Source organism: Danio aesculapii, chromosome 7 (assembly GCF_903798145.1).
Source record: "Danio aesculapii chromosome 7, fDanAes4.1, whole genome shotgun sequence".
Classification (NCBI taxonomy): Eukaryota; Metazoa; Chordata; class Actinopteri; order Cypriniformes; family Danionidae; genus Danio; species Danio aesculapii.
Genome location: NC_079441.1, coordinates 45,085,477 through 45,101,859, shown reverse-complemented (window position 1 = coordinate 45,101,859; position 16,383 = coordinate 45,085,477). Strand labels below are relative to the sequence as shown.

The window sequence follows — 16,383 nt, the reverse complement described above, 5'->3', positions numbered from 1 at the left end:
AATATTTTGCTTGAGTTTAATTGTATTATCTTTCAATTTCTAAATATGTTTGGTGACTAAAATATTATTTTAATAAATATATCTGTTTAATAAATCTGTTTTGTTTAAATGCACCAAAATACATTGCCTATATTCACTGAGAAATGGATACAAATATTCATTTTTAAATTAAACTCAATTATGCTGAGCGCTGTATTGAGCACACTAAGCTACAGAGTCACTTTTTTTGATACGGCACCCCTAGTGGAGGGGGTTAGAAAGAAATAAAGGCTGCGCCAGTCTGACTGGATATTGTCAAAATATTTGCAGCTGAGGAATTCCGACAAGCAAGCGGCTTGGGCTTCCCTACAAAGGACCCATCTTCCCTGAGTAACAAGTGGAGGGAATGAGTGCCGACAGAGAAGCTAAAATCCCTCAGGCTAAAGAAATCCAGCTATTGTAGTAATAACCCCCGAGACCTGGCTGAGTATGTACAGCTTTCAGAGGTACTTCTCATCCTATTTGTAGCCCGCCAGTGATGTATGTGTGTGCGTGTGCGCACTAGTAAGTGATGGGATGTACACAACCTAGGTCACTTCACTGTTGACGCGCTCCTTTAAACAGACTCCTTTTTTTCTTCATGTTCTTTCTCATTTTATATATATTTTTATTTCAGACAAGTGCAACTTCCCACTACAAATACTCGCTGGGGTTTGCCTATAATACTATAATGTATTTTTTCATCTCTCTCCTCATTTTTTTTTTCCTTTTTTGTTCCACAAGGCAAGTTTCATTAAAGATCCAATTATGCAAATCAGGTCCTGAAGAGCCAGTTGAATATGCAGTATAATAGTGTACCGTAATAGTTCAACACAATATACTGCATCTGAGGCAGATTTACGAGGCAACATAACTGCTACGCCTCCGTCCTTTGGAGAAAACCTCTTGATCATAATTAAAGGTGCAGGGTCCCTCTTTACTTCTCAGTGGCGTCCATTTTAACCAGGCCGCCCTCCAGGGGGCTGCCGTCCCTCGTGCTCAGGGTGGATGATGCACCCGTCGAGGTCACGACCTGGAAACAGTTCAAGGGTAGGCGTTGTTAAACTCCCCCAATTATCTGGAGACATCTTGTAACAGAGATGCCCTGCGCCCTAACAGCAGACCACCCAGCCACCAGAGGTATCTGCCACTATTTTCGGTGCCTGTGCAGCACTGCAAATATTTACCACTATTTTAAGAGCTCGGATTAGAATGCAAAACAACATAATAGCATGTGCTTAAGGCCAGTGATTGACAGGAAGTCGCTTGTTTGTGCAAAGCCCCTGTCTGCCGAGATGACATGGCTGTAATTTTGTGACTCAAAAGCAAACAGTCATGTCGGATGGTGCAGTACAGCACATAGGAATTAGTTCGCTTATTTTTCAAAGTAGGTGTTTAGAATCAGTAGAATCGCTTCAACAATTAGAATCTGGGATTAAAAGTAGGGGGGGGGCAGGGTGTGGTCAACCGAATAGGTGTCCCATTTCCGGAAAAGGAGTAAGGCCGTAGCTGAAGGCTGACCGTGTCTCCCAAGGCTGTGTAAACCTGCCCGATTCAACACTCTCCATGATGACCACATGTCCCACAGCCTCTCTCTCTCCGAGATGTGCGAGCACGTGTGTGGTGTTGGAGGGCTGAATTGTGTCCACCCATTCCCTCTCCCACAGGAGAGAATTATGAGAAAGAAGGGGGAAAAAAAACTTAGCGGGATGCAAAACATCTGCACACATCTGTTTAACTCTGTCATCTGCGCATGGGCTAACTTTAACTGTAACGTATGCTCAATATTTCTCGCAGTGCCATTAGTCTATCTATATATTTTCCTCGTGGAAAGTGCCTCCGGGTGGAGTAAAGCAAGGACCCTCTTTCTCTCTCTCTCTCTCTTGCGCTCCGTAGACAGACAGACGCTCCTTCTGGTGGCACCCTGGCATGAGGCAGTGGAGACAAGATCATCCGTCACCACCTCATCTGTCAGGGCACTCTTTATTCTTAGATCACACACTGACTGACGTCTGTGATTAGCCCGCTCAAAAACTTCCACTCCTCTACCCCCTCTCCCTCTCTATCTCTCTCTCTGTCTGTTTGGAACGACTACGAAAAGCCTTAGAAATCATCACTCATTTATAAGTGACATGTGCATAACAAAATGTCCTTATTCCACTATAATTATTTGTTAAATACAAAAGTTGACATCTGTCAGTAACCGAACATTCCCATTTATATTACGTAAAGTGACATGCTGAACTGTGTCTTCGCCTGTACACGGGCGGATATTGAATGACAGGGAATTATGCGCTTAATCAATTGGAGAGGACAGGCATAGGAGTAATGTGAGGCACTCTTTTTGTAAATGTACTTTCGGAGGATGCTGGATTCTGAAGCGATGGGTACAGAACCACACCCTTTACGTTAACTTTCTATTAAAATTTGAATATTTGAAGAGAATAACAGTTAAAACAATGTTTTATCTTAAAAATAAAGGTTCCAAAAGTTGATTTTTGCAGCTATTCTTAAGAATTTGCGGTTAACCCTAAACAAGAGTTCTTAAATTACCCTTTTTCCCTCAATTTGACTTCTTTTTTTTTTATTATCACAATAAAAGCACTTCTTTTAATGTTAAAAGTTCTGTTTTTTTTTAAGACTTTTATTTTTAAGAGTGCATTTGCTAAATATTCCATCAGCAAAATATGCATTCTTTTCCCAGAAGTTCACAACTGTCCTTATCAAAATCATTAATGTTACTTTGTTAAGCAGGCAGCATCGTGTGAACATCCCCAACAAATAAATGCAATGATTCTGGCATTTAGGGATTGTTCTGCCATGAGGGGAGAGGCCTGAGACTTTAGAGCTGGAGAGGAAGGGAATGAGGGCGATGACGGGGTGGGTACGCGGGGTCGGTGTCTCCACAGCACATATCAATTAATACCTAAACGCCATGGCCTTGCCTGCCATACCGTCCCCCCAGAGTTGCCTGGCTTGGGCCCGGGCATCTGGAAGACAATTTCCTCCAATTAAAAGGAGCGGGGAGGCATTTAAGTGTGGAATGGCTGTTTGATCAAGTCTCCAAGGCTCAAGCACAGATCCAGCCGGCTAAGCTGGAGACTGACAGGCCTGAAGACAGAGAGAAAGAGAGAGAGTAGGTTTGTCTCTCTTGCCCGTTGGCACTGCCCTGCCCTCGGCCGTGGTGAGGGCTGGGGAGGTGCACCTCCACACACCGGGGTTACTGGTGATGGCGGTGGCGAGCACGCAGACCTAGGGACACGCTAACGCCCTCGAACGGTGCCAAGTTCTGCCACACAACACACACTTTCCCTGCCGAATGAGTGCAAGACGCATATGTAAATGAGAGCATACACACCAGGGAGGAGACATTTTGACAGGATTGGCTTGGTCTGTTTAGCCCCATCGAACTGCTATCAGTTGCACTGGCAGAGTGTATTCACAAGAGTCTTCATAACACCCTCTCTCTCACTGCATTTAAACGAGTTTGATATTTTTCCTCCCCAAAAAAACATTTTGTCTCATACATGATCAAATCCATGTGAGCACGATATACATTTTCAGCTGCTAATGTGCTTGTGAGAAGGAAGCAAAAAAAATCATTAATTAAAAAATAAAGCAATAAGCAATTATTGCAACATCAACACCTCCACGATTGTGGCTATCCCGAGCCCTAGCTATTTTTATCATTTAGCTAATTAATAAAATATACGTTTATTTAAATAACAACAACATGCATTGTTTAACATCAAAACAATTATCATGAAATAAAAGTGTAACATAGGAACGGTTTTTATATTAGATTATAATGAAATTCAATTAAAGCTTGCTGTTAAATAAATCAAACATTTCATCTAATACAACAACGCTAATTCGGATGGCCTATCAATTGTAAACACACACTATGCATGACTCTCCCTTTCTCACCGTCCACATTAATCCAACACACTGTTTATTGATTTATTTATTTTAATTTATAAAGGGGCCTACAAGGCTATATTTGTGGCCATGTTAATGCTGGCCTTTCAGATGAATTGTGTGGGGTTGAGAAAAGAATGTGTGACTTGACTACATCACAATGTCATTTCAAATCAGAAAAATGAAAAGAGCTGACAAAAATGTCTACGCCCAGACACTATTACAGACATAATATCCGTTAAACAATGACAGTACATCTGTGCTGCCTGCTATTTGTCCCTTTCCATAAACAATGAACCATAGGAAAAAAACTGTTATCTTTTTTCAACATTATAGATAGATGCAAACAAACGAAAAGTAGTTAAACGTGTACATGTGTGTGTTTAATGTTCCTTCCCTTAGTAAAAGTTTTGGGTCATCTCATAGAAAGTGACATGAGAAATCTGCACCTGGATCTGAAAGCATGAGACAGCAAATCAATTTTGCTAGAATTAAACAACTAAAGTGCGCGCAATAGATGCACAATGCAATGTGTCATATTATAATTGTGACCCTGGCTGGGGTTTTAATCTGTGAACTAGCAAAATATACATAAAACAATGCGCGGAAGGATTTTATTGAGTGTCTAAACGCAGCTCACACTCATGCCATCATGCAACATTTTATCTTTTCTTCATTTATTCCCGCACTCCCGCGCGCATTCCTAGCCCAATCTCCAATTCTTACAACTTTCTTGTTCTTTTCCCCCCTCCACAACACATCATTTCCCCAAGCGACAATGTTCGCAAGAGTCGTTCAAATCTCCATTTCCAGGGGAGATGTGCGTGTTTTTTTTCCGCAGATAAAAAGGTTTTTAAGTCTGATATGACATTTAGCCCTCAGTTGTTGAATGCCATCATAAGGCTTCTGTTCATAAGAGGTCGATCACAGCACAAAATGGCAGGTCTCACCGGCTCTTCCATCTCACAAGTTTTGACACATGGCATGCACCGGGTAACTTTGATCCTAATTCTCCAACCGATCTGTGTTCACTTCAGCTGAAATCCTAAACGTAAAGCCCTTGGGGCTGAAGTGAGAAAGTTTGAGCCGAGATTTGAGGAAACTTTCTTACAGCTCCATATCTGTGCTTGGCCAGCACGAGCGAATCTGCTGCGCATCCCTGGAAAGCTTCTGTCCACCTTACAGTAATAACACACACTGTTCCTTCACACTTAATTAATAAAGTTATCCTCGTAATAAATCCTCATTTAAAAATATAGCAGCGTGTGCTTTTTCTTTAATGCAAGTTCATCTAAGCGCGTGCAATGGCTTCCACTAAACGCTTATGATATGAAGCCGTTTTATTATCCCACGCGTCCACATTTTACACAATTAACGTAGCATCTATTTCAGACAAATAGCGAATTATAATAATGCACACAGATCGTTAGCACGAACTGACTTTTAGAAAGCGAAGCGAGCGAAAAGCATCCGCGAGCCCACTACTACTGATCAAGACACTTCTTACCTTTAAATTCATCCGGACGTCAAGACGCGTAGCGAAAGATTGTCTTCATTGAATAAAGAAGCATGTCCACATAACTGAGCTGATCATTTGCTTATACTGCCGAGGGGGTTAAAGTATACACACACACAAACACACACATACACGCGCGCGCGTGCTTGCTTCGGACCTGTTATGCTCGTCCTCTCGCGAATCCGTTTCCCAACTGTTCCTCGCGCATCCCGAGTGATGAAAAAGCGCCTTTGAGTTTATTCTCAATATAAACGCGTTCATTGATAGCGATCACAAGATATTTCCCCTCATCTGTCTGTCCGGACTCCCCCTATCTGGACGGTGAAAGGCATTGTGCCGTTAAAAAGACACTCCATTGTCGTCCATTCACAGAGAGCGGAGAGAGTCTTGCGGCATTTGATGGGACTAAAAGCTTGAACCCTTGATAAAACAGCCCCGGTGCGCGGAGAAAGCACCTCGAATCGGCTATTTTCCCCACGCGGAGAGCCTCAAAGGCGAATTTCACTCCATCGGATCATCTTATTGACCTTGACTTCCCTGTAAACACTTATTAAAATCTGTCTATCCTCACTCACATTGTCAGCCCCGTTATTCAGACGAGGCGTAATTGGCTTTGATGCCTGTCGCCGTTTAAATAACACCGAGGAAAAACACAACAAATCGCTCCAAATGTAAAATAAATGTGCTTACCTTTTGGGGGAAAGTATGCGAAGTCTTGTATCCTCGAGAAAAAGTCCAGTGAGATGAGCGGAGAGCGCGAGCATCAGTCAGTATAAGAGAGAAGTAATGAGTGATAAAATGACGCTCATCTGCACTGTAACCTTGTGGCGTATTTAATGTAAATAAGCCGGTTATGTTGCACACAATCACACACACACACTCGCACACACACAGGCATGCACACAAACAGAGACCGGCCAAGACGGGACGCGCTTTTTTCGCACTCTTATAAGCTAACGCGTCACATAGAAGCGCATATTTAGAAGAAATGCACGAGAAAGCTTATCAGTTTGTAAATATGAGATGAAATTGCCACTCAGCGGGGCGCGTAGCCTAACCGACAACCTCCCTCTTCATCACAGAAAGAGGAAAAGGGTCCAGACAGCGGTCGAGACACGCGCTCAGAGACGTGGGAGAAGGTCCTCTGAAAAGGTACTTCGGTGAGGACATGAAACTTTTTTGGGGCTGAACTTCAGCGCTCAGGCCGATGTTGCTTTTACAATAGGAGAATAACGCAATTGTGCATTCAGTGTCCCGGCAGTTGACAAAAGCTACTGATTCAATAAACTCTTTGTTGTGGGATTATATAATGATTATGTTGTAATTATGGCAGCGCTTTGGTAATAATAATAATAAAAAAGGAGAGCGTCCAATGGGAATGCGAGTGCTTGAGACTTTGGGAAAAGAGACGCGGACGCGAGAATGCAGACGGACTGATTGATTATCGATCGATTAGATTGATCATATCGATTTTGATATAAATCCGGGCGAATCAAAGGAAGGGAAGAGAGCAGGTGCTTAAAATAAGTATTAACTTGTGTGCTGAACTTCACAAGTTCATTTTCCCACGGAGCAAATAGACAATTTATTTTATTATTTTTATTTTTTTATGTTATGAATGAATATATATATATATATATATATATATATATATATATATATATATATATATATATATATATATATATATATATATACAAACACAACTAAATAAATAATGAAATAAAAATAAATTATTAAAATAGACATAGCATGTATTCAGATATATATTTTATAACTACTAATATTATTTTATGCATTTATCTTTATAGTCATCTCGCAATTGTTTTACACCAAACTTTCCTAATAAGACAAACCAATGAGACTGATTATGGATGACTTCTGTATTACAGGACCTGGTGACGGGTCCTGTAATGATACGGTACATTTACACGAGCAGGGCTAAACACTTATTACTCCAAACTGTTTTATCCTGTGACAAGTTGCAAAGTGGAAGCTTTTCCTCTTTCTCTTTCTGCTTCACTACACAGTTGTGCGTTTGTGATATTTAGTGTGTTCAAAGGAGCATTAATCGTTATTAAATCCCGAGGCAAAGGCTCGCCTTCTCTTTATTTTCTTTCCAGACAAAACACACGTTTTAAAAGATAGCACATTCATTATTCACTATGAAAATCAGATTCCCATGCTGCCCCTTAAACGCTCAGGAATTCAGCCCGCATTTTCCAGTCTGATGTGTATGAAATTCCTTTTTGAACAAATTCCAAAATAAAAGTTGTGCCTCTAAAGAAATTAGCATAACCATCCCATCAATAATATCGCTATCTCTATGGGAATGATAGCGAAAGCAGTAGGGGTGTTCCTTTACTCAATTCTTCATGGATTCTCTGTTTCTTTTGAACTTGTTATAGCAAGTCAAGTGATTCTTTATCGGTGACAGGCCTGACAATACACGACGAGGACGGGAAAGCAGGTCAAAAGGAAGTTGCCATATGGACTTCAACATGCACTTTCCTAACAATATAGGGCAGAGATGTGCTGTAGCCTATACTCACAAGTCTGTTTATCGTCCTCTCCATTTTCTCGCTTATTTTTAAGTGCTCGGGGTTAAAACAAGTTGAAGACATTTGCTGCGGATAAAGTAGGGCAGCTGTTTTCTTCTTAAAGTCAATCGCTCGTCTGTGTTTCTTGTCTGTTTACTTCTTCGTGGCTTTTACGCTAACAAACAAATGTGGATGCGTTCGGTTTGGCTGCTATCCATTTTATGGATTTTGGTGCAAAAGGAACGGAATAAGGTAAAATTGTCACGTTGTCTGGTGTGTTTGGAAGGGCAGCATTCGAGATTGATCATTTTGTCTCCGCAAATATCAACTTGTAACAGGAATCAAAAGGTCGAAAGATCCTGACGGCTCGAGTCACGTGGCTGCTCACTGCCCGCGAGCAACAGGTGCACTAGGGGAGGAGGGAGGAGGACTCCAGGCATCCTTCATTTATCTCCCCCTCTCTGTTTTTTTATTTTAAATTCATTGTCTCATTTGATGCTGAAAGTTTAATATTTGTTAATTGGTTTCTATATTCTATAGTGTGTAATATTATAAGCAAATCATTTTTATAAATTATATTAAGTACACCCCTCACAAATCTATTAAATTCATATTTTCAATAGGAAGCTATACACTACTATATTTATGCATATACGTTAGGTTAGTCAGTACTGAAGCCAGCCAAATCTGGAGCTTATCTAGCAAATAAAACGCTGAGCACTGTAAATATTATATATATATATATATATATATATATATATATATATATATATATATATATATATATATATATATATATAATTACAGAAAACGTGTCCTTGAGTTTTTAGTATTTACATATTGGATATTTTTCTTAAAATGTATTTAAACAGTGACATAAACGCTTAAGGGAAGTGAAATTGTATATTTATAAGTGATCTGATAGATTTTGTTTCCATTAATTCATTCATTTATTATTATTATAGTATGCATTAGTATTAATTTTATTTATTTATTTTCTATATATGTGATTTGCCTTCCTTTATTAATTTGATATGGCCATTCAGTGTGAGAAATTAATTTTTCTTAAGTACAAAAATAGATTCACTAGATGTTGATTCTCAATTAATATGTTATAATGAACACTGCATATAGTAATTAGGGAACAATTAAGAATGCATTATTTTAACTAGCTTTAGCTCACACTCCAGTATATACACCAGATATGCTTATACTCATAGTAAGTCAGTTCACATGAACTCGGTTTTGTTTATGTTTTGTTTCCGTTAAATGAAAAATATTTTCTGCACTAAAGCTGAGATTTGTGTGTTGCTCATTTGCTTTACCGCATCAGTAAAGCCGGACTAGTTATTTTTGTGACACTGAAAAAGCTGTTGTGGGTAATACACTACTCCGAGAGTAACCCACAAGATTTGTTTATACTATTAGACCAAGACCACACACGTCCAGTGTAAATATTTCAAGACATCAAAGTACATGCAAACATTGAGCATTTTATTTTCAATACACTCTCATAACCGCTAACAAAGTGTCAGGCACAGAAAGAGAAGAAGAAAAAACTCAAGGTTTGAGCAGTTGAGAAAAGATAAAACAGTCTTGGCTGATTTTGATACTTTCTCTAAAATTCTCTCTGACAGGAATTTAAGAATCAGCCTATCAGCACTGCGTCTGGTATCTGTCCAAGACAGTAGGCCTCAAAAACAGACATGCCAGTGTTCAAAAAAAAAAAAAAAAAAGAAGACATGAAGATGTTAGTTCGCTTCATCTACTTTGACTCTTTGCCCCGAAAGCAGCTATTTAGCATCTTTTAGCAGATGTCCAGATAATTCACAAGTTTATCAAATTAATTCAAGGGAGCAATGACCAAGGAAGTGATGTAGTCCTAATCAGCCACAAAGAGAGAGAGAGAGAGAGAGACGTGAAGCACGACTGTCACTTTAAGACAGAGCAAATAAATGACTGCATAAGCATTTTATCCAGGAGCAGTCTGATGGTTTAATGCTGTGCCTAGTTTATATCTACATACAAACACACCAGAATGGTTTTCTCATATGGAAGACGGGGAGGGGGGCTACATTACTTTTTAAATTGAGTTTCTCTGAGCATAATCTGTTCCAGGTCTTTGATGAAGAAATGTTCTCAAAGTATCACAGTGACTGATTTAATGAGAAGCGAGTGAGCACAATTTCAAACAATCTGATTTTCTGAACCTTCTGTGACTCTAAACTTTTAAAATTGCACTTAAGAATCGCATCAATTACTCTTTAAAGTATGACATAGGCTAACTAGGCGCACTAGCATAACAAACACATGCTATGGCGTATTTACTCCATATCCTCTCATCAGGATCTGATACATTGGTCCCTTATGTGAGCTCTCTGCGAAGCTCTCCCAACTCCATTACCGCTTCCCTTTCTCTATACACGTGTGGCAGATCTACAAGTCTGAGGATGATTTAGTCAAATATTACAGAGGCAAATATTTAGAGCCGACTTCTAGGTTTTCAGCATCTGATGAGACTATACGTTTGTACGTCCTCTGTATTCTTCAGGCCACAGTTTAGATGATGCGTCTCTGAAATCCCACCCACCGTTGATGAACTGAAAGAAGTGTATAATGTCTATGACTGATAACTGGACCAAATCATAATTTAAATCATCTGAATCAATGTCAGACCAGGGAGAGAGAGAGAGAGAGAGAGAAAAATCTAAACGAAAACATCTGACTTAAATTGATTACCAACAATGTTGAGCATAAGAGATTTAATAATGATTACATGCCTAAAATATCCAGGCCATTTTAAGAATCCATCACTCTTATATCTCTCCGTAAAAAGAAGCCACTGTATGGCTTCACAAGAGGAGCTACGCCACAAAAACAAACAACAACATTAGCATTGGGAGAAATTAGCTTGCTAATCACTGTCTTAGTTGCTTCATTATAATTTGGCTTCTCTTAAGCTTGGTCTTGAGACTCGGAAAAGTAAAGCATAGATTGAAAGCTGACAACGAGACTCAACTTAAATGTATCCAAAAATTTTTACTTCACAATGAAAATAATGAGCAAAACCCCTTAGCATGTACTCATCACGCTGGCCTCAGCTCAAACACGGTGTCGCCTCCTCTTTAAGGTCCATATTTCTGTGAAAGCGAGCCATCATATTTTACTATTACCTATCAATTGGTTTCTAAGTCATTGTAATGAGGCTCTGCCGTTTGGTGACAGTGAACTAACGGCCTCTGTTGGGAGCATTAAGGAGCCTGGGTTATGCTGTGGGCCGGTTAACTACCTACAGGCGCTTGCTAATGGCTCCAAATGACCTCCTCAGTGGCTATGTAGCACATAATTAGAACCTTGCAGACCATCAATGACTTCCACCGGACATGCGTACCTCTTCGGTCTTCTCCTCCTTGCTCCCCCCACTTACTGTTTAAATGGTCAGATTATGGTCAGGTGCTGAGATATGACCACAATTGCTGCATTAAGTTGTGTGTGGCTAGCATGCATCCAATGCTGCGTATGGTAAAGCTAGAAATCATTTGCAGCAATGCAACAGTAGTGATACACTAGTAAGAGCGTGCTCACACTAGTTTCAGTTCTTTTGTTTTTTGTTTGGTCTGGGCCAAAACAAGTAAAGAGGATAAAACAATAATTAAAACCAAACAAATTTGTTAAAAATTTCTAGAAAATGATATGTTTAGTTCTGGTTGTCTTATTGATAATACTGTTTTTTTTTTATTTAACCTAATAAGCAAGTAAAGCAAAAAAGGTTATATGATGTAATTTTTGTGATAGAACTTACTGAGCATCTAAAAATAATACTGTGTGCTGGGGGCTAAACAATGTACATTGTATGTGGACATATACAGTGCTCAGCACGTTGAGTACAGGATCCCAATTTTGAAGATGAATATTTGTATCCATTTAGAATATGTGTATCCAATATAGGCAATGTATTTTGGTGCATTTAAACAAAACAGATTTATTAAACAGATATATTTATTAAAATAATATTTTAGGGTCATCAAACATATTATAGAAATTTGAAAGATAATACAATTAATTCAAGCAAATATTGCAAAAAATTACAAACCTACAAATTAACAAAATTTTTCACAGTTTTTCTTCTCTTGACTTTTCTTTTATTAAATTTATATTTAATATTTTTCTAAAAGCATAGAAATGTTGGGGTGTACTAATTTAGACCATTATCGTAAGTTATTTTGTTAGATAAGCTTCAGATTTGGCTTCAGGTACTGATTAATCTATGTATATGCACAAATATATATTGTATAGCTTTCCTAGTTAAAAATATGAATTTATAAGATACATTTGTGAGGGGTTGTACTTATATATGCAGAGCAATGTGTGTCGTAAGAGTCAAAACAGTAGCAATAATTGCAGAATAAAAACACAAACAAGACTCTGGGCTGGATCTGAAAAATGTGTGTGGGTTTTTAAGCTGAGTAAATAATATTTGAGTTGAGATAAAACTATTTAAAAATTCTGGAATCGAAGGGACTAAAAAATTCTAAATATTTAGAAAATCCGCCTTTAAAGTTGTGCAAATTAAGTGTTTTAGCATGTGCGTAACTAAAACATTGAATTTTGATACATTAGACAGCAGAAAATGCGTAAAAATGTTCATGCAACATGATCTTTATGTATTTTTCTAATGATTTTTTGCAGAAAAGAAAAATCTAGAAGTTTGACCCATACAATTGTATTTTTGGCTAGTCCCAACAAATACACCAGTGCAACTTAAGACTGGTTTTGTGGTGCACAATTCAAGATTCGCCACAATGAGATGCATTTCTGACACCTATACTGAACTGTAATGGAAGAGAATGTATTGTAAATGTGAATTGGGTTCATATTTCATATTTATTTGAAATGCACCAGGGTTCATTGGAATGAATTCAAAAAACAAAACTCTTGTGTGATTGCTCTGTTAGCACAGTTTATATAAATAAGTGTGAAAGCCTTATATCTGAACAAGTGGACAGAGTTGAAAAGATGGGTTCAAGGTCTGCTTGCAAATGAACATTGAGGTAGTTTGTTTAAAATATAACTCCACAAGATGCCACCTAAAAAGGACAGAATGCTCAGCTTGCCTATTTAATTTGTTTGTTATTTTTTTTTGTTTCTCTCACGCCATAGTCATGTTATTACATTGAGTACATTAAAGCAAGCACACAACCATTATTAGAGGTTCTGTACATTGTCACAAAATACATAATAAATAAATTCCAAGATAAAATAATTCTTATTCTTGTAGTTTTGTCTTAAATGGCTTTTCTGTATTAAAAGGTATAAATGCTAAGTAAGCCGTTTTTTATGTCCCCTGAACTACATCTTTACAAACAAACTCTTATTGGGACAGAGGATTCACAACGTAGGTTGTTTTTAAAATCAAACCAAACTTGCCAAGTTGTGAACACAGCCTAATATAGCATGTGATGGTTCACATAGACTTTTAAAACCAAAACAAAGTTGCCTGTAAGTAAAAATACATTTATTGGACTTTGACATATTTAAGCAAATAAATTCCTGTAAACATAAATCCATTAGCTGAACATAAATAATCTAATCTAATATGTGACCTGTTTTATTTTATTCATATTTAATTGAGATCTATACTATACCTGAAAGCTAAATAAATACATTTGGCATTGATATGGTATGGGTTTGATAGGCTAGGCAACACAATCTCACGGCAATTTGTACATTTTTGATTAGTGGCTAATTCATATGAGTATGATCTCATTCCTACAATCAGTTCATCTTGCTTATCCCCCAATGAATGATTGGGTTTTGGGGTGGGGGTTGGGTTGGGTGTCATGCCTACTTTTAAAAATCGTACATTTTGTATGACTGAACTCGAATTCACGATACTCGTACGATTCATATGAATTAGCCACTAAACTGACAAAAACGTAAAAATAGTTACGTTTCTTTCTTTGTGAGATCAGGGCTGGGATAGTGTTTGGTTGAGATACAACTTTTTGAAAATCTGAAATTTGAGGTTTCCTAAAAAATTTTAGATTTCGAAAATACCCACTTTAAAGCTGTGCAAATGAATTGTTTAGCAATGCATCGTACTAATCAGAAAATGCATATAAAATTAACATGGATCATAATCTTTTCATAATTTTCTAAGGATTGTTTGGCATAAAAGAAATATATATATATATATAGATATATTATATATATATATAGATATATATATATTATATATAATATATATAATATATATATATATATATACAGGTAGTTTTAACAAATATGATGTATTTTTGGATATTGCAAAAATATACCCCTGCAACTTTTGTGTTTTGTGGTCCAGAGTCACATATAACATTGTGTTAAGCACACCTATCTGACCCCTTTTTTCAAGATTTAAGATGAGTTTTTGTGTCTCCAGAATGTGTCTGTAAACGTATAGCTCAAAACACCCATCAGATTATTTATTATACCTTTCAGAATATTGGATTTTCTGCTTTGAATTCAGTGTTGCTGTTTTTGTGGCCTGTGCCTTTAATGCTAGCTCTCCCCGCCCACCATTCTCACGTGCCTATTCAGAGTGTGCCTCAATTTCCGCCTCTGCTTCGTCAGATAAACAGCACAGAGACAGACATGAAGGAAGCAGATTTCACATAACGTTTTTGAGAAATACTACAGTAAGAACTTTCCCAGTGATTATTTGATGTATTTGTTGAGGAGTTAATTCAAGCCTTTCTGCAAAGATGAGTCACACACAATGTTGTTACAAAGTTCATGCACACATACACACACACAGCTGACACACACACAGTGCACACGTTTAACTTTGCACTGTTTTTGCTCGGCAAATGTGACAGGATACACCTTAATATCCACTGCTGTATGGATATCCGTTATGTTAATGTACAAAATAAACCTGATTTAACATCCACAAACCAGGATTGAAGCATCTTATAATTGTACTAAAATGCGGCTGTGGTGTTAAAGACTGTAAAATCGCTGTAATTCATTACAAACATGCACTGTTTTTAAAACATTTTAAACTTGTAAAACTCATTCTTGATCACATTTGATGATGACTGATGATCACAGAGTGCTGAACAGATCTTTTAATCCTAGTTGCTTTGTGCACGTCCAGTCTTGTGTATATGATTATTTGCGTTACTACGGAGACATGTTAATACGTGGCTGTCAATCAACTTGGTGGGCGGGGAAACCGCATTCCTACGTCACGTTGTGGTGGGCCTCAAAATAGTAGGGATTTGTATCCTATTTTAACATCAGGAAATTTAAAAAAAGAGACTCATTGTCTTTATATCACCCCAATATAACCGTGGACACACTATACCTACGCACAGTTTTGTCTATACAGCTCCCAAAAGATGATTTTCATCATTGGGGCTCTTTAATGCACAGATGGGAAAATAGTACAAAAATAATGTATATAAACTCCAAAGGAAGAAATCACTGTATATATCCAGTATGCCACCTGCTATCTGTCCCCACCATCAGTGGCCTATCTGTTCTGGTCTCTTTTGCTATTATGTGCTATTGTTGTGGATCACGCCGAGCGTAAAGTGCAAGGCACGGCCACACCGCACAAGTGGTTCAGTCACACCAACCTCTGCGTACACTTAGCAATGCTCTCCAGTTACCCAGAACAAAGGCCTGTTTTAGTGGGTTAATGTCAGCTCAGGAGCTGTGGAGAACAATAGCAGAGCAAGAATAAAAAGAGGAATGTAATGTCTGCTAAAGAAAACCACACATATCTGCACAGTAGCAACATGTCAAATTATCAGCAAACTATCTCACCTCACTTCAACAGTTCTGTTCGCTATCTGTGAAAAAAACGCAGACTTTGTGACAAAAGTATGAAACAACTAATTTAGAGCAGCAAGGAGGAATCTTCTAGGTCATCACTAGCCTTGGACAATGGAATCTAAAAAAGATCATGACAGGGTGGGAAAAGAGAGAAGTAAATGCTCATTGTCTTTTATGTACAATGGAGTTATATTAGAGTTATGGTTCAATTGCATTTTTCTTTACAGCTGTTATATTTTAATACTATATTTCTAGTACAAAACACAAATTTTAAAGGTTTGCGGACCGTAAGATATTCATATGTTTTTAAAATAAATTTATTATAAGTACTTTGCAAACCAAGGCTACATTTATTTAATAAAAAACAATTACAATTGCAATATAGTTATTTAATTAATTCATGTATTTATTATTATTTTTATAATGATTCTACTACTACTGCTGCTGCTTATAATAATAATGTTAATAATAATATTAATAATATTAATGTTAATAATAATGATAATAATATATTATTATTATTATTATTATTATTATTACACAGTCCTACGACATGCGGTATAGGTG

At 37.7% G+C, this 16,383-nt stretch overlaps 1 protein-coding gene across 4 annotated transcripts in view; it reads right to left on the bottom strand.

Annotated features, from left to right (window-relative positions):
• The window catches only part of znf536 (zinc finger protein 536), a 303,464-nt gene extending 296,891 nt beyond the window's left edge, over nucleotides 1–6,573 (bottom strand). For all 4 annotated transcript variants that reach the window (XM_056461995.1, XM_056461997.1, XM_056461996.1 and 1 more), the window contains exon 1: nucleotides 6,143–6,573. The gene's annotated coding sequence lies outside the window, so the exon portion shown is untranslated. The remainder of the gene's footprint in view (nucleotides 1–6,142) is intronic.
• Nucleotides 6,574–16,383: the final 9,810 nt, after the last annotated feature.